The sequence below is a fragment of the Thunnus maccoyii genome, chromosome 16 (genome assembly GCF_910596095.1).
Source record: "Thunnus maccoyii chromosome 16, fThuMac1.1, whole genome shotgun sequence".
Lineage (NCBI taxonomy): Eukaryota > Metazoa > Chordata > Actinopteri > Scombriformes > Scombridae > Thunnus > Thunnus maccoyii.
The window spans coordinates 29,550,836-29,568,575 of NC_056548.1; positions in this window are offsets into that span (position 1 = coordinate 29,550,836).

Below are 17,740 nucleotides of genomic sequence, written 5' to 3' on the forward strand. Positions count from 1 at the left end.
TTCACTCAAAACCCTACCCAATTCGTGCACCACCTATCCAGTTACCAGACACCCAGTATCCCAACCGTGCACCACCTATCCAGTTACCAGACACCCAGTATCCAAACCGTGCACCACCTATCCAGTTACCAGACATCCAGTATCCAAACCGTGCACCACCTATCCAGTTACCAAACACCCAGTATCCAAACTGTGCAAAACCTATCCAGTTACTGGACACACAGTATCCAAACTGTGCACCACCTATCCAGTTACCAAACACCCAGTATCCAAACCGTGCAAAACCTATCCAGTTACTGGACACACAGTATCCAAACCGTGCACTACCTATCCAGTTACTGGACACCCAGTATTGAAACCGTGCACCACCTATTCAGTTACTAGACACTCAGTATCCCAACTGTGCACCACCTATCCAGTCTTCCTGCGTTGCCGCCCTGTGGACGTCACACGCAACCTAGTCGACAGCACGTGATGACCAATTTGACAGCGCGCGCCACCCAGCTGATAGCGCGCAATGACCAATTGGACAGCGCACGCTACCCAGCTGATAGTGTGCGATGACCAATTCAACAGCGCGCACCACCCAACTGATAGCAGGCGATGTCCAACTCGACAGCGCACGATGACCAATTTGACAGCGCGCGCTACCCACTCGATAGCATGCGATGTCCAATTCGACAGCACACAGTACCCAGCTGATAGCGCAGATTAGACAAATTCAATTGTCTCTCTTAAATCAGAAGTAAGTAGGAACTTTGGAAATAAACAAAGATCTGAGGCGGGGGAAATTGGTATTATTAATATTAATGTGTGCTCTCCAGTCTGTTGGTCAGTTGTACCATCATGGATAATCTCAGAACCTGAAGTCGATCTATGCACACTGAATAATAACAAAAGATAGAAATCAGGAGATATAGTCAAGGAAGTTAAGTCTCATCTGCAACAAGGATGGAGTTCATATTTACAGAATACAGATGGATCAAAGGATCCAGAGAGTGGGAAGTGGCATTTGGAGTAACCATTCCTTGAATTAAGAATTAAAAACGGACATATCAGATGTCAGTATTCACAGCAGAGATGTTGGCAATATTAATGTGCACTTTGGTGGATAAAAGACAATAAACCAGACAACTCAGTCATATGCAGTGATTCAGCAACAGCTTTAACTACAATAAGAGAAATCAAATCCAAGTCCAGACCTGATATATTGGGCAAGATTTATCAAACATTATACAAAAAAAACAAAAAACTGTAACAGAACATAGGCTATAGTTTATGTCATTTCAATGTAGACACATGTGGGGTCGCTATTCTGTCTGGTTCATAGAGGAAGCCCTGTATTGTCTGGTAGAAGAAAAGAGAAAAAAATTGTATAATAATAAATCTACTCAAGTCCTCCCATAGCCTTTTGGTATAACTCTAATTTAGCCTGATTTTGTAAATGGTCACATAGTGTAGTAATTAATTTTACACAACGGCGTTTGCACTGCAACATGTTTCAAGAATAAAACATGAGATGCTACTTTTGCTGAAAATAAAGTTGGAAAAGAGGCCGATGAGCCCTGCTAACCCAACGTGTCATTCATAAAAAGGTAGAATATTGAGATATAACCGACTAGTCTGATGTGTGTACAGGTGTGTGTGGTTATTCTGCAGAAGCCTGAGGCCAGATGCATAAAACTCTAAACTGTGTGTACGCACAAAGCCAGAGATATGCATGCACATTCTTTTAGTCAGATATATAAAGCCGTGCATACGCATGGTTGTGTTTTATACATCAGTCATTGTGAAACTTGGCGCGTGTGCAAGAGCCTCATTTCCACTCCCACAATGAGCCATAGATGAGTGAGGACACGCCCTGAACCAGCTATTTTCTGTCAACATGATGCCTGCTCCACCAGTCTGTACAGCTGTCAATAAAACTAACTGGAAATAAAAGGTGTCTTTACACTGATTGTATTGCACCAGCGAGGTTCTCCAACAGCGGAACAGCTGTCATTACGCACAGCTGTGCGGCTCTTTATAGCATCCATATCGTTAATTCATCACATGGACTATTAACAGCTAAATAAAATATTGACTCTGTGTAAATTAAGAGAATGATAAAATTAATCACACACAGTAATTAATCTATGCTACCTTAATAAAAGTACCTTTGATTGACATTTTGCAGATCTCTGTAAATGCAAAAAACAATCAGCTGATTATCAACATGAACAATGTTTTACTAAAAACATTAAACCTCATCACATCACCATCAGATTGTTTTAGAAAAACGTGTGTACGCCTGGTCTGGACGATGCGTGAGTAGCGCACATCCTCACTGCACATTGTTTTTATAAATACCATTTATATGGTTTTTGTGAGTATGCATCTTCATGCACCTGGCCTCAGGTGTTGTTTTCAGGTGATTTAATGATGGTAAATACAGTGAATGGCTGTGTGCTCTGGCGCAGCATTTCAGAGGTTGCACATTTATCAACATATCAGCCTTCAGAGGCTGCAGGGATTAAATGAACTGCAAGAGAGAAGTGTTTCATACAGTATAAAGCACAACCACCCACATTCATTTGCAGATCAATAGCCTACAGATGCTCTAACCACATTAAACATTATTTTCCATACCAATTTTGCTTGGAGAGTGTTTAATTTAAATACATTTTTTTATACCTCAAGCATTTATCTGTTATTGCAGCACATTTACAGAAAGTATTTTCAATTTAGTTAGTGCTTGTTGATAAAATCACAAAGTGGAATGTTCTGCCTGTCCTGAGAGTTCCTCATCATTTTATGCACCTAGACCACAATATTCCACCAGTTTCAACATTTTAGTCCAGTGCAGCATCTGGACTCTTAACCACCTGAAGTTTTCTACATAGATCATTACATCAGTGTACTTTATAGGGCAGGAATTATGTGACTTGATTGTCTTCCTCGTCGCTCTTCTACCAGACAATACAGGGCTTCCTCCACGAACCAGACAGAATAGCGACCCCACATGTGTCTACATTGAAATGACATAAACTATAGCCTATGTTCTGTTACAGTTTTTTGTTTTTTTTGTATAATTGATAAATCTTGGCCAATATATCAGGTCTGGACTTGGATTTGATTTCTCTTATTGTTGTTAAAGCTGTGGCTGTATCACTGCATATGACTGAGTTGTCTGGTTTATTGTTCTCTATCCACCAAAGTGCACATTGATATTGCCAACATCTCTGTTGTGAATACTGACATCTAATATGTCCGTTTTTAATTCTTAATTCAAGGAATGGTTACTCCAAATGCCACTTTCCCACTCTCTGGATCCTTTGATCCATCTGTATTCTGTAATGAAAGGGCTCTCCACATGAAAGTGAAGTCATTAAAGGCTTTACTTTCAAAGGCTATAACTTAAGTTGGATGCGGGCAGCCGAGCAGCATATTAACTGCAGTAAGTGAGGTGGTTCCAAGTAGATAGCAACATCAGTTAACATTACTATTTTAATGGAATTTGAGGTTTTAAGGCCCTTAATTTTTTTACATTCATATTGATAGCTATTCCAGTGAGTTGAAGCCCAGTACTTATATTTAAAAGTGGTTGGTGATGCCATTTTCTCTTTTTGGAAATAATCCAACTGGACTGAAAAGCATTCTGGGATTGGTTGGACCATGGAGGATCCATCCGTTGGATTCTCCAAATTTTGGAAAAGTATGCCCCATTTGAAGGAGCTTTTGAAATGGGACAGCCTCGGTCACACCGCGGTAACACATTTGGTCTTCAATTGCAGTCTTTGAAGGATGTGGCCCCTGAATTGGGACGCAGCTGGCATGTTCCTGACTTCCATGTTAGAAGAGAAAAGGTACCTGGTAGGGGTTAATAGTTAATAATTACTTAATTCAGTAATTACTTTGATTCAGTTCAACCAATAAATCCTTCATATGAAGATGATGGCATTCAGGATTTTTTTTTCCATCTATGTTCTGCCTTCCTATATTCCCTTCTTTGCTGTCTGATACTTTCATTGATCCAGGGAGTTGTGTTAGTAGCTGGGACAGACCTGGAAATTAAACATCAGGGAGTTTTGAGTTCTACTGACAATAGTTTAAGATCGATCAGGAGTGCTGCCAGAAGAAACGACTGGAATTAATTAATATGAAAACATTATTTCAGTTAAAAAAGAGCAACTCAGAGCAGCAGAGTGGTGAATTTAACATGGCTTTTTTTGTGCAGTGCCAGTTCAAAACGTGCCTGTTCAGAACAGGCCGATTACTCATCGCATATATATATATATATATATATATATATATATATATATATGTATATGTATATGTATATATATAAATCCCTTCTCACCCCCCTCCCATGGGGAGTGGTGGTGTGTCTTCCTCAAGCTTGGGTCCTGGAGAGGCCTGGGAGTTTGAGGGTTCTGCGCAGTATCTTAGCTGTTCCTAGGACTATGCTCTTCTGGACAGAGACCTCAGATGTTGTACCTGGAATCTGCTGGAGCCACTCTCCTAGTTTGTGGGTCACAGCCCCCAGTGCTCCAATTAGCACTGGCATCACTGTTGCCTTCACTCCCCATATCTTTTCTAGCTCCTCTTTCAGCCCTTGGTATTTTTCGATCTTCTCATGTTCCGTCATCTTGATGTTGCTGTCGCTTGGGATTGCTACATCTATCACTACTGCCTTCTTCTGTTGTTTGTCAATCAACACGATGTCCGGTTGGTTAGCCATCACCAGCTTGGCAGTCTGGATCTGGAAGTCCCACAGGATCTTAGCTTGGTCACTCTCAACCACTTTAGGAGGTGTCTTCCAATCTGACCTCGGGACTTCCAGCCCATACTCAGTGCAGACGTACCTGTACACTATGCCAGCCACTTGGTTATGGCGTTCCATGTACGCTGTTCCTGCTTGCATCTTACACCCTGCTATTATGTGCTAAACTGTCTCAGGAACATCTTTGCACAGCCTGCACCTGGGGTCCTGTCTGGTGTGGTAGATCCCCGCCTCTATTGATCTTGTACCAAGTGCCTGTTCTTGTGCTGCCATGATTAGTGCTTCTGTGCTGTCTTTCAGTCCAGCCTTCTCTAGCCACTGGTAGGATTTCTTGATATCAGCCACTTCTTCTATCTGTTGGTGGCACATGCCGTGTAGGGGCTTGTCCGTCCATGATGGTTCCTCCTCCTCCTCTGCATCATTGGGTTTCTGCTGCCTGAGGTATTCACTTAGCAGCTCATCTTTGGGGGCCATCTTCCTGATGTATTCCTGGATCTTGGTTGTTTCGTCCTGGACAGTGGCACTGACGCTCACCAGTCCTCGACCTCCTTTGTTCCACTTAGTGTATAGTCTCTCCCTGGACTTGGGATGAAACCCTCCATATATTGTGAGGAGCTTCCTTGATGTCGATGTCTTGCTCATTCCTGGCATACAGCTTAATGTCATCCATGTAGAGGAGGTGACTGGTGGTTGTTCCACTTCGAAACGGTATCCAAAGCCAGGTATGCAGCTGGATAGCTCAGTGGTTAACACTACTGACTTTGGCACAGGAGGTCAGGGGTTTTGATCTCAGTCAGGGCGGGGTAACGCATATCCAGTGTGGATCCTTAGGCAATGCTGCTAGCCTACCTCAGTGAAACCGCAAACTTGAGAGTCATACTGGCTCGGATGTCGCCTGGGTCAACAAGGTTCACATCAGGTGTTGGGGAACCACAGCAACCTGATGAGAAATGGGCTACTGGAACAAGACATAGATGGACTGGAGCAGAGAATAGGGATCTTTTGGAATGCTACTATATCTGCTAATGCTACTATATCAACTGACAAACATGTCAATTAAAACAAGAAACTTCACCAGTGAGACTAAACTGAGGTTGAATCGTAGAGGCATTATATATGTATCAATTGACAATAGTATCAATTAAAACAATATGGACTTAATAAATTAAATGGTTTAAATCCAGACAGAAACTTCACCAGTAAGACTATACAGACGTTGAACCATAGAAGCAGTTTATGGCCTTCCATTGGTTGATTCTGCTGCCAGTCAAATGTGTCTGAGCTCCTAGTTTTACTACCGCCACCTCTGTTTTTTCTCTCCTGTGTATGCTCATTCTTTCCTCTCGGGCGCCGGCGTATGCCTTCATCCCACTCAGAAAGTCAGAGCCCAGAAACCAAACTCAGCTGTGATGTGACAGTATTTATATTAGCGATGTGCAGAGAGCACAGTATTTGTATTTGTATTTATATTTGTTGTAGCACAAAAAATATTTATATTTGTATTTGTATTAAAATAAAAGTGGAAATAGGTGTAAAAATAGAATTTTTGTTTTTATAATGCTTTTAATTTTAGGATATTAAAGCGTTAAAATATCTTACAAAGGAGGTCCCCACAGGGGGTCTTAAACTCAAGTCTCCCAGATCATAGACGACTGCGCTGACTACTGAGCTAAAACTAAGTGCATCGCAAATATGCAGCCAGACCTCTACTTATTTATAGATCCCTAAACACAGCACAGCGTGCAACATGTAGGGAGGAACTTCAATGCTGATTCTTGCGTTGCACTTTTCATTTATTGCCTCTTTTTTACAACCTAACTTTGTGGAAAGGAAAAGGGAAACAACAGGTTATGGAGAGTCCCTTGAGAGCACTTCGCTTGTGTCTGTAGCTCAGCTTTATCTCTGATGAACACCCTCAACTCCGGGTGTAATGTCCAAATAAGGAAATGTGCAGGTGGATGTGACTCCCCTTGTTGAGACCTGCTGATAGATGTAAGAACAGCACAGAGGAGAGAGACTGATATAGCAATGCAACCGACCTGGTATTTAACATGTTTTTTTTCTGCCCAAAAACAAATAATTTTTAAAATATTTGTATGAAACAAATGTTCGTAAAAAACCCACTATTTGTGCTTTGCCAAATAACGTATTTATTCGGGCCCACTCCTAAACTATATCAAACACTCCCCGCTGCACTCAGACACAGAGCTGAGCGGCTTGCTGTTTGCTTGTTTATTCAAAGTTTATTAACATTAAATATGTTATGTGTCCAAATTGCACCAAAAGAGCGTCTGAGAGATGTCGTCCCCTCCTTACTCTCATGGCAGTGTTGTACAGCTCTGATCGTGCAGTGGCAGAGCCCAGGAGCCCAGGAGCCCAGGAGCCCAGGAGCCCAGGAGCCCAGGAGCGGCTCACTGACCGTTTGTTTATTCCAAGTTTGTTAATATTGATTGTGTTGCGTGTCCCAATTGCACCAAATTTGACATTGAACTCCCTTGTGTCACCAGCAACACACCCGCCAAATGTGAAGTAGATTGAATGAACAGTTCTCGAGATATGTGAAGGACAAACATACATACATACATACAGACAGACAGACAGAGATTCCTTGTTTATATAGAGAGAGATGGAGGTAGTGCTGTGGAAATGAATATAATTATACCAAATTTACCATGTGTGCTGTTGTAGTGTTTTATTTTGTGTTTTTTACCCGGGACCTTTATTTATTCATGCTGGCCAGCCCCCCAGCTGTTATTTGAGACTCAGCCATTATTTGAATTCCAGCTTTCATATGAAAATTGTCAATAGTCTCGCATTTTTAAAAAAATGAGATGCAAAACTCTGACTTGTAATGGACTATTTGTAGTACGTGTATGACTCATCTGTGGGTGTGTGTGCAGATACATGTATATGTGTTGGGATACATGGGGAATGAATGTTACATGTATATGTATATTGGTATGTTATGGCTATCTGTATGTTCTGTGAGTCAATCTGTGTGTCTATCTATACTGTTAATGAAACAAATTATCCACAAACTGCTTCCACAACTTGAGACCAGCATGTGGCAGCACCTTCTCTCTAAATGCAATACAATATCTTCAATGTAGTTTCCTTGTATTTTCTTTGTTTTTCGTTTTCAAGAGGTAATAAAAGAAGCACTTTGAGGAGGAATTTTATTGTAGGGCATATGTATAGAATAAGAACATAATTTTATATGTATCTTATCTCAACATCAACATCAAAATAAGTTAGTTTGATGATAACTACTTGGGGCTCTCTTAGTTTGGGCACCCAGGTGGCAGTCTGCCTCGACTGATGGTAAAGAGGTCTGCCCCTGTGTGTGTGAGAGAAAAACGAAGAAAGACAAAGGGAAACTAGAAAAAGGTGTTCTTGTCTATAGGCTCTACTCTTGCCAGATTTTCCTGACCTGATTGTGCTCTTAATTAAGACAATTAATCATGTCTGTCATGACAAACTTAATGCACACTGTAGTGCTGTAAATATCTAGATATATTTTGTTATCAAAAGGGTTAAAGAGATGTAGATGTTATTTTTATCATTCAGACCCACCACACACAGCTCCTTATTGATCATGAATGGTCTTGAACACTTACACCTGTATTATGAGCCTGGATAGATTCACTTATCATGTGACACAGACCTGAACAGGACTGCATGAGACTGTACTTTATCAGGTTCTGTCTAAATCACATGGGCATGAGGTATAAACCTGCTATGAGGCATGAGACCAACATCATTTTTGGCAAGCCAGTGTTGGCATCAGTGAACAAGACCAACAATGAAAAGGCAAAACATGAATCAGCACATGGTTTTAGGGAGACGTCTCATATAACCTAACATGCAGATAATGCCATAATTTACTGAGAAGATTCAACAACTTATTTTACTTTGCCCTGCTGTGTAATGGAAAAACACTCACAGCTTGTCAGCTCGACTCCAGTCATGAATCAGCATGACTACCCCCAAAACAATGGAAAAATGCCATAATGTTAGCAGAGCGGAGCAGTGAACTTGTACGCTGTGTGTGGAGCAGATGACCATATAAAGAAATCCGTCACAAGCTGACATCGGCTCGGGCTGAGAGTAGAAAAACCATTGAAAACCGAGTGTTCAGAGTAGTCTGAAGGTGGTGCTTTTTGCTCTTTTTGGCCAAGGTCGAGAATGAACTGTCAAGATCAATTAGCATAGTGTAGCTAGAGAAAATGATAAAGGGTATTGTTTCCCATACAAGAAAACAGTTGGTTGCTCCTTTAATTAGTGCTGGATAGGAGGCTCTTAAACAACATATTTGAGGCCTGCTTTCATGGTTTTGGATTATTTGTGGCCAGAAAAAGGTGTTGTGTGCAATAAGTTCAGAAGTCAGTGTGTGATGCTGTAGAGGTTTCTCATGTTGGAAATATTGAGCATTAATACCTGCCCCCCTCCTCTCTGCTTTTATTAATTGTCCTGACAGTTGAGCTTTGCTAATGTGGACCATTGTGTTGTGAGCTCAAAATATCCCGGAGCAGCTCTCTCAGGGCATCGCTGACAAATTGGCCCTCACAGCGAGGCATCTGGTGTGGTCAGAAGGCTTTTCGGGCTGCAGCAGGCTCCGGATACAGCTGCTTGTGTGATTCGTATAGTTTGCTGTGGATTTATGAGGTGTGATATAAAAATAAGAGCACCACATAATGTATTCCTCAATTGCGTCCAACAGAAATGTGAGCTTACAAATCTTTTTTTTTTTTTTTTTTTAGAAAACCACATGTCCTAACTGTTTCTAATTAGGAGGATTTGTACAGTACAGTCTCTGAGGTCTGAGGAGGAGTTTTGTTTCTAAATGACTTATATTTTCTTAGTTTATGAAAGCTGAGCAGCCCTTTTATATGGACGAAGTGGTCTCCCGCTGAAATACATTTCCTTTTGTGTCTTTTATCAAAATCAGACCAATAGCAGAGGAACTCACATTGCCTTTGCTCTCTCACTAGCAGAGATGTATGTTCTTTAGTGTTAGTTACAAGCCACTGCAGCACTGATAAGCCAGTGTACTCAGCAAACGCACTGGGATGATAATGTCTCTTAACGACAATGTCATTCTTGTAATATCATTTCTATATCGTTATCAAATCACTTGAAGAGTCAGTGCAGTTTAAACAGTGACCAGCTTACAACCGCAAGACACACAGTCGGCTGTATGGTGAGCACAAGCTCTTGAGCCCATGTGTCAGCAGCAGAGGGGTGCAGGCATTCACCGTGTACACAGTCCCACATTTCAAACAGTGGCTCACAGAAAGAATTTCTTGTCAAAACACAAGGGTTTTGGAGAAGGAAACTGCCGGATGTTCCACAAGTGTCTTCCTTTGCCAGAAGCTGTGTGTGTCAGATCTAAAACAGGCCTGCTGCGTTTCCATGACCAGAGGAATGATCCTCTATGTACTCTGCTTCAGGCTTCTGTCTCTGTGGGTCTGTTCCAACCTGTAACTGCACATCCCTGTTGTCTTGTGTATCAATAGTGACCTATCCACTGGTATAGGAAATTCAGACAAAAATAGCACTAAATTAATGTTTACACGTGTTATTTACATATGAATAAACAGAACTTAAAATATTTCATTATTGCATGATACTGAGATGAAATACACCACAGTATGTGTCCATATTCTTTTCTGTTTCTTCCTATACTTCATGAAATCTACACGCTTACACTAAGGGAAATACACACACACACACACACACACACACATATATATATGTGTACATATATATATATATATATATATATATATATATATATATATATATATATATATATTTTTTTTTTTTTTTTTTTTTTTGCATTTGCATTTGCATTTGCATCTGCATTTGCAAGGTGTGTCCAAACTTTTGACTGGTACTGTATTTAGCTTATTTAAACCTCAATCTTTTGACTGCCATTCTGAATAACTTCTGAACAATGCTTGTCTACACAGTGTCTGTAATAAAGGACGCTGAGGTGGGTGAAAGAGGTTCATTCTAACCTGGTCCTGATTCCATGAGTGAAGCCAGAGCCAGGTTACATGAGAAACCAGGTAGAGAACAGAATCCTCAGCACATGTAAACAGAGCCTGTGAGGCAGCCCGTCATTAGATCAAGATCTACAAGCTGAATCTCAGCAGTCCCTCATCCTCCTCCTCTCTGCTCACTGCAGAGCTGTGAGCAGTTGGCCAGCTGCCCGCCAAAGTTATCCACTACAAAGGACTACTGATTCAAACTTCTTTTCCTGTTTAGACAAGGGCCTGAGGTATGCAACATGGGTCCCAGGACCAAATGCGTCATGGTGAGACGGCAGTGGGAACCAAATGAATATACTGTACAGTATATAGTACACAGTATAACACTGGGATGGGGTGAATTGTCTGAGATAGCACTCCACTCTGTCTTCACCGTCTTTTGCTTACTCTTTAAACCTCTAAATGGCTTGTGAAGCCAGAAAGGGGGTTGGATGAAACAAGAATAGTTTGAAGGTTTGGAAAAGTTCACAACAGTGGGAAAATGGCCACATATAAATGATTCCAAACAAGATTTATGTTTGGTTTACGCTGCTTGAAGTAATGCAGTTCATGTAAAAATCTAATTAAAAGTGTTTCTTTTTTGTATAAAATACTCTTTCCCAGGACAGGGGATAGAGTGTGGTGATGAAGGTTGTTTTTACTTTTTATAAATAGAATCATATATATGCCCCCTCACCTCCAAGAAAAAATGAATAAATACATAGCTTCCATTATGTGGTTGGTGTTAGATTTGACACAGGTTAATGACAAAGCTCTGAATGTGAGTACTAAATGGAAACACTGGTTGGAGCTGGAGGCCTTCATACGGGTCGAGTTATGCTCTAAAAGAACTAGTTTGTATGGTGTGTCATTAGACCGTATTGCAACATGTGTTCATAGCTGTTTTATGAAAGGCCACATTCAAAGGCGGCTGAAAAGCCGAGTGTCACAGAGAGGCAATAATAATTGAAATACAGGGACAACAGCACACACTTTCATACTGTCTCTCCTGGAAGGTATTCAAGGTATTGCACTTATTTATTGTTCATAAATGTTTATTCAAACAAAAAGTGACAAAAATAGTTGTGTAAAGAACGAAAAGAGAGACAGAGAGAGAAGTTCAGATCCAGACTCCTCCCTCACCTCCAAACACCTGGCCAAACACTGCCTCAAGATGGGATGAATGTCAGATTGTCAATTTTTAAAAGTTATAAAAATATTCCAGTATTTGAAAGGTGTGGGAAGATGGGTTTTAGAAGCTGGATGATCTTCTCATGATGTTTTCTTTTTCTTCACATGGTGACATGTGAAGAAGGTTGGGTTAGTTCATTGTGCATCTAATGAGGTAAACACAGTTCTATCAAATTGAAGGGTTTTCATTTCCATGAACTGTGGATGTGACAGGATTAATATTCATCTTCATCACAGTTAGGATGAGAGACAAGCTCAAAAACTTGTGTTAAGCTTCAGCATTAACAGGATCACTGAGCAGCAGGCATGCATAACTAACAGCTGACCAGTGATTAGTGAGAAAGAAAAATGACAGCAAGTGTCTGGAAAATCAGTGCGGTGTGAACACAGTGAAGAATGGATTATGAATACTGTAAAAGTCCACACCGCGGCTAGCATCCTCCACTGGCTGACATGTTCATTATATTAACACAAAATGTTGCATAGAACAAACAACACTTTACAAAAAGCCATGAGGCCATTGTCATCAAAGGGGTTGTTCCATTTGGGAGCATGGACATGCTTAGTACACTCCATGGCAATCTGTTCATTACATTTTAATATTTCTTGGTTCTAAATGGAAATTTTGGCAAGTTGATGGCACCACAGGAAAGTTCTGGATGCCAATCATTAGGATTATTCCGCTAGGGACCATGAATATCTACAGCCACAACTCTGTCTCCTTTGAAATATGTTTATATATCATTAAATTGTGTAAACAGATTTTAGAGGAAACAGAATGCTCAGCCCTCAAATGTTACTTCAAGCACCTGCAAGCCTTGTGGCACTTGTGCAAGGTGGAACGTGAAACTGTCAAGGCAGTTAGTCTCAAAGGGTTCTTGTTGATCTACTGTAGTTTGGATTGTACCTTATTTGTACGTCTCTTTGCCTAGTGAATGAATAAATGTAAATGTTAATAAATTAAATATGTTGACACTGAATGTTTTGAAGAATCATTCAATATAAATGATTCACTGGTATGTTGATAAAAACACTCTTTACAAAACATATTTGCTAATGCTAATGAGCTGTATTCATACTGCATATGTAAGGTATGTTTACATCAAAAAAATACTACAGCTGATTACCCTAAGTGTATTATTCTCTCGATATATTTTGGACAAAAATGTGTCTAAGTTCATCTCCAAAATCTTTACATATTTACATATCACAAAACAACCGTGATCTGTAAATATAATGATTTTTGACTTTTGTTCCCTTCATTTTACATTTTAATGTACACACTTAGCCTACAACAGGTCTGCAAAATTTGTGAAACAATTTGTACAGTTTAACTGTATAATCCGTTGCTTCCCTATAGTATTTTGTCCCATAGTATTTGAAAGAGAATGTCAGTGTAGATCTGTTGTGGCAGGAAGGTCTGGACAGGATTTAGACAGACTCTCTTCAACCTGGCATTAATAAAAACAATCATTTCTGACCAATAGCAGCTCCATAGAGGTGTGGTTCACCTAAAAACTGTCACTGAAATTAACAAACTGCCATTTATTAAAGTGCTGGCTGCTGTTTCTACGTGTTGCGTGTTCTGTTACAATGGAGCAAAGCAGGGGTGTTTATATCCAATACCATATTAAGAATAAATAAAATGCCTGCAATGGCATGCTTTCATTGTTATTTTAGGGCGATTATTCAGCATATCGCGTGCACCTGCACATGTACATGTACGGTATACACTGGGTATGATATCCCAGTTTGGATCACAATATGAAATGATGATTGTGTTAAACATAAATAGCCTGGTTATTCACATCTCTGTTCACATGCAGCAGTCTGAGCAAATGAGCTTACATAAGCGTCAGCCAGCAGTTTCAATTCATGATATGAGCAAGCTTCAGTCTCCAGCAGAGTCTCTGCATGCAGAGTTAACCAGCAGACACCTGTCAGCAGCAGACTGATAGTGCAGTGGGTGAGTGAGGAGTGGGTTTATTTAACAATGTAATGCACACAATGGGCATCAGTGTGACTTTTAATAGTAGATTGGTAGTCTGAAATGAATTATTAAAAAAATCCTCCTCCTCTTTGTGTCCCTCCAGCTGGTGGCACCCTGAGTGACTGCCATGCTCACCTATGTCTAAACAAGGCCATGTCCACACCCCAAGTGTACACTGTACTGCAATATACAGGTACGAGCATTACAATGCTTCCTGCTCTGGCACTGAATGTGCTAATGTAAATAAGATGCACATTAATGTTATTTCTAGGAGCCAGAATTGACAGCGAATTGCACAGCACTCTGGACTTAGGTTCTCTAGATATCTTTCTCTGGATCGAAGTGTTGATGTATGGACAAACAGTTAGGCATGCAAGAATAATGAGAGAAAGTCAGTTAAGTGTTTGAAGAATGAGGATACAATGACAAAGAATATCCTGGTGCACATTAAACAGACTCTTTTCTGTTCTTTACATCAGTGAGAACATTTTTAAATGCCATAAATAAGTCATAAATCTTCATCTCGGAGCATCCAAAAAATTAGCAGACATCATTATGACAGCAGCGATGCTATCTGCAGTGAAAACAGTTGGGTGTGTTTTCAATTGGCTTCTCTCAACAGTACATTCCATTGCAACGAAACAGCTTAACCACAATACAACTTCTGTTCTTGAGATGAAACAAAGGAGGTTTGTGCTGTCTGTCTGTCAGGGAGGCTGAACCGCCGCAGGCAAATACTCCACATGGCTGACGCACTGTTATTGTTTATACAAGCATATACAAAATAGCTGCAGATATGAAAACTGGCTTGCAGGGGGAGGGCTGTTGTAGCATGATGCTGGTGTCAAAATATAGGAAACAACTTAATGATAGAGCAAAGGCAAATGTAAAGATTACAAAGCCTTGTTAGCATTAGCATCAGTATTAGTAACAAAAAGTGCTGCAAATTTCAAGCCATCTTTGTAGATATTATCAAAGGTCACAGCTCACTGAGGGAACTGCCAACACCTGAATCTCATTTGATGGGAGTGTCAGGACAGTTGAGCGCAGACCTGAATGCACTTGCTTGTGATGCTGGGACATCTTAATGACGCACACAAGCAGCAGAAGGAGGGAGATGTATTTGACCTCTATTTTCCCAGGTAAAGGCAAATGTGCATTTTGTACAATGTTTGTGCCAATTGACACATACACACTGAAGATTGCACAAGGTCTTCTACCTCCACCACTACAAACTGTCCTCTGGCTACCACTGGTGGAAAGTAAGTACATTTACTCATGAGTTGTATATGTAAAAGTGTATTTTGTATTTTGAGGTGCATGTACTTAAGTATTTCCATTTTCTGCAACTTTTTACTCCAACTCCACTACATTTCAGAGGGAAATGTACTTTTTACTGCACTACATTTTTTGGATAACTTTACTTACTTACACAATTTGGTCAACAAATAACTGAGGATTTATTATTATTTGTAATAAGATAATAAGATAAGATAATTGTAATAAGATAAGACTTTATTGATCGCTGGAGGAAATTCACAAGCTACCCAGCAGTTTATAAAGTCATTAGAAGTGGCCCCACCTTTACCAGCTGTAACATTAAAGTGATATACACAATGAATCAATAATCAGAATCCAGTGAAATAATAATCATGATTCTGAAATGGTCCATTCTGTATAATGAGTACTTCAACTTTTGGTACTTTAAGTATATTTTGATGCTTTTGTATTTTCAACCAAAATATTATAATTAATTTTCATGAACTGAAAACACACTAGAATAGCAACAGCTACTCATGTACCCCTATTGTAATCTGGGGTTAAAATACATGATGTACATAACCAACACTGTCGCCGTTGTAACAACTTTTCAATCACAAGGCAGCCATGTCCTAAAGCATACCCTGTTTTATCATCTATTTTATTCAAAATGGGACTAATCTACAAAATGAACATCATGCTGTATTGAAGAAAACTTGAAACTAGCAATTGAGACCATAAACTCATTGGAAAAATGTTTACTGAGGTAATACATTGAGTGAGAAGTAGGGTCATTTTCTCATAGACTTCCATACAATCGGACTTTTTGCAACCAGTGGAGTCACCTCCTGCTGGCCGTTAGAAAGAATGCAGGTTTAAGGCACTTCCGCATTGGCTTAACTTTTCAGACCCAGAGTTTGTCACTTGGCATGTACTCTTGCTCGTGCACAACATAATAACAAATCTTATAAAACCAGTGCTCTATAGCGCTACTGTTAGTCATAGACTCCACAGCGTAATGAAACCTAACGAAACCTTTAAGGTTTAAGTGTATTTTGTATTTTGAGGTGCTTGTACTTAAGAATTTCCATTTTCCACAACTTTTTACTCCAACTCCACTACATTTCAGAGGGAAATGTACTTTTTGCTGCACTACAACTATTTGATAACTTACAAACCTTTAAGGTTTTGTTAGGTTTAGAAACAGAAACGGCTAGGTAATATGTAAGAATCAGAAATTCCTTCTCATTAATGGCCGTCAAGTGAGCTGCAGTCAGCATCCTGTTGCTCATGCTTGTGCTCATGCTTGCGTGCATGTTTGCACTCCGTCAGCTTGTGCAGCAGTGCTAACAATAGCCAGCTAAACCCATAATATCCCAATATATTTCAAATGCTTTGATGTAATGTTAGCTTACATGACTTGGTTGTGGTGAGTACCAGTCATCTGTTGACATTACTGGACTCCATTTCTAAGCTAACGTCAGCTAGTGTTTCACCCTGTTGGTGCCGGAAAGAGGCAAGACACTCGGGAGTGCGCATAAACGTCACATCTTTTGGATTTTTGCAGAAAAACCTGCCTGAGTCCTTCACATAGAAATCAGTCCACAGGCTGTTATAGGCAATTAAGAAAGTCTGAGAAGGTCTGATTTTTTAAGTTACATGCAATCTGTTCACTCATTGGCAATAGAAAGCAATTAATACACATAAATTGCTTCACACCTTTAAGGAACATTTAAGGAACAAGTGTGGGCATGGTTAAAATAAATCAATGTTAACTATTGGTATGAGACAGTGTGAAAGGGGCTCTCCAATTTCAGACTCAGATACTTTGCTTACCTATCCATCCACCCAAACCATCTTGAGGTTTTGCAGTAGTATAACTCAGTCACACCACATCTACCTTTGTTTCTTACAGACAAAACTTATAATTCATACAGTCACTGAGGGTATTTGTCAGGTAAACATATACATAGGTGGTGTTAGACATTTGAATAAAATAATGATGGTATTAGACGACAGCTGGGAAAGCTGTGTCAGTCGCACATTACTTTTTGGTTAGCAACACAATGATGTTAGAACATTGTTCAGCTCATTTATCATTAGTCATTAGTCCCTTCCCTATTTCTGTTCCATCTTCTGTCCTACCTAATTTTCTTAATTTTCTTTCTCTGACTTCCCTACCCTTCTTTAATCATTTGCTTATTTCTTTCTGTATTTTTTTCCTTCTCTTCTTCTCTCTCTCCTTCCTCTTATCTGAATGCATGAAATCTGATGCATTGAACCAGGTACAGGTGACTGAAAGGATCTGTATTCCTCACAATGAATACTTTGGAAGTGTGCATTTTGCTCTTTTACCTAATTGTGATTTGGAATGCATAACTTTAATACAGTGTTTATAGTTTTATTAGTTTTATTTCAGTAAAGGATGTGAGTACTTCCTCTACCTGCGTCACCACAGGCCTGGCCTACACTGATCAGTAGTGGCAGAACATCGGCCCCTGCAGC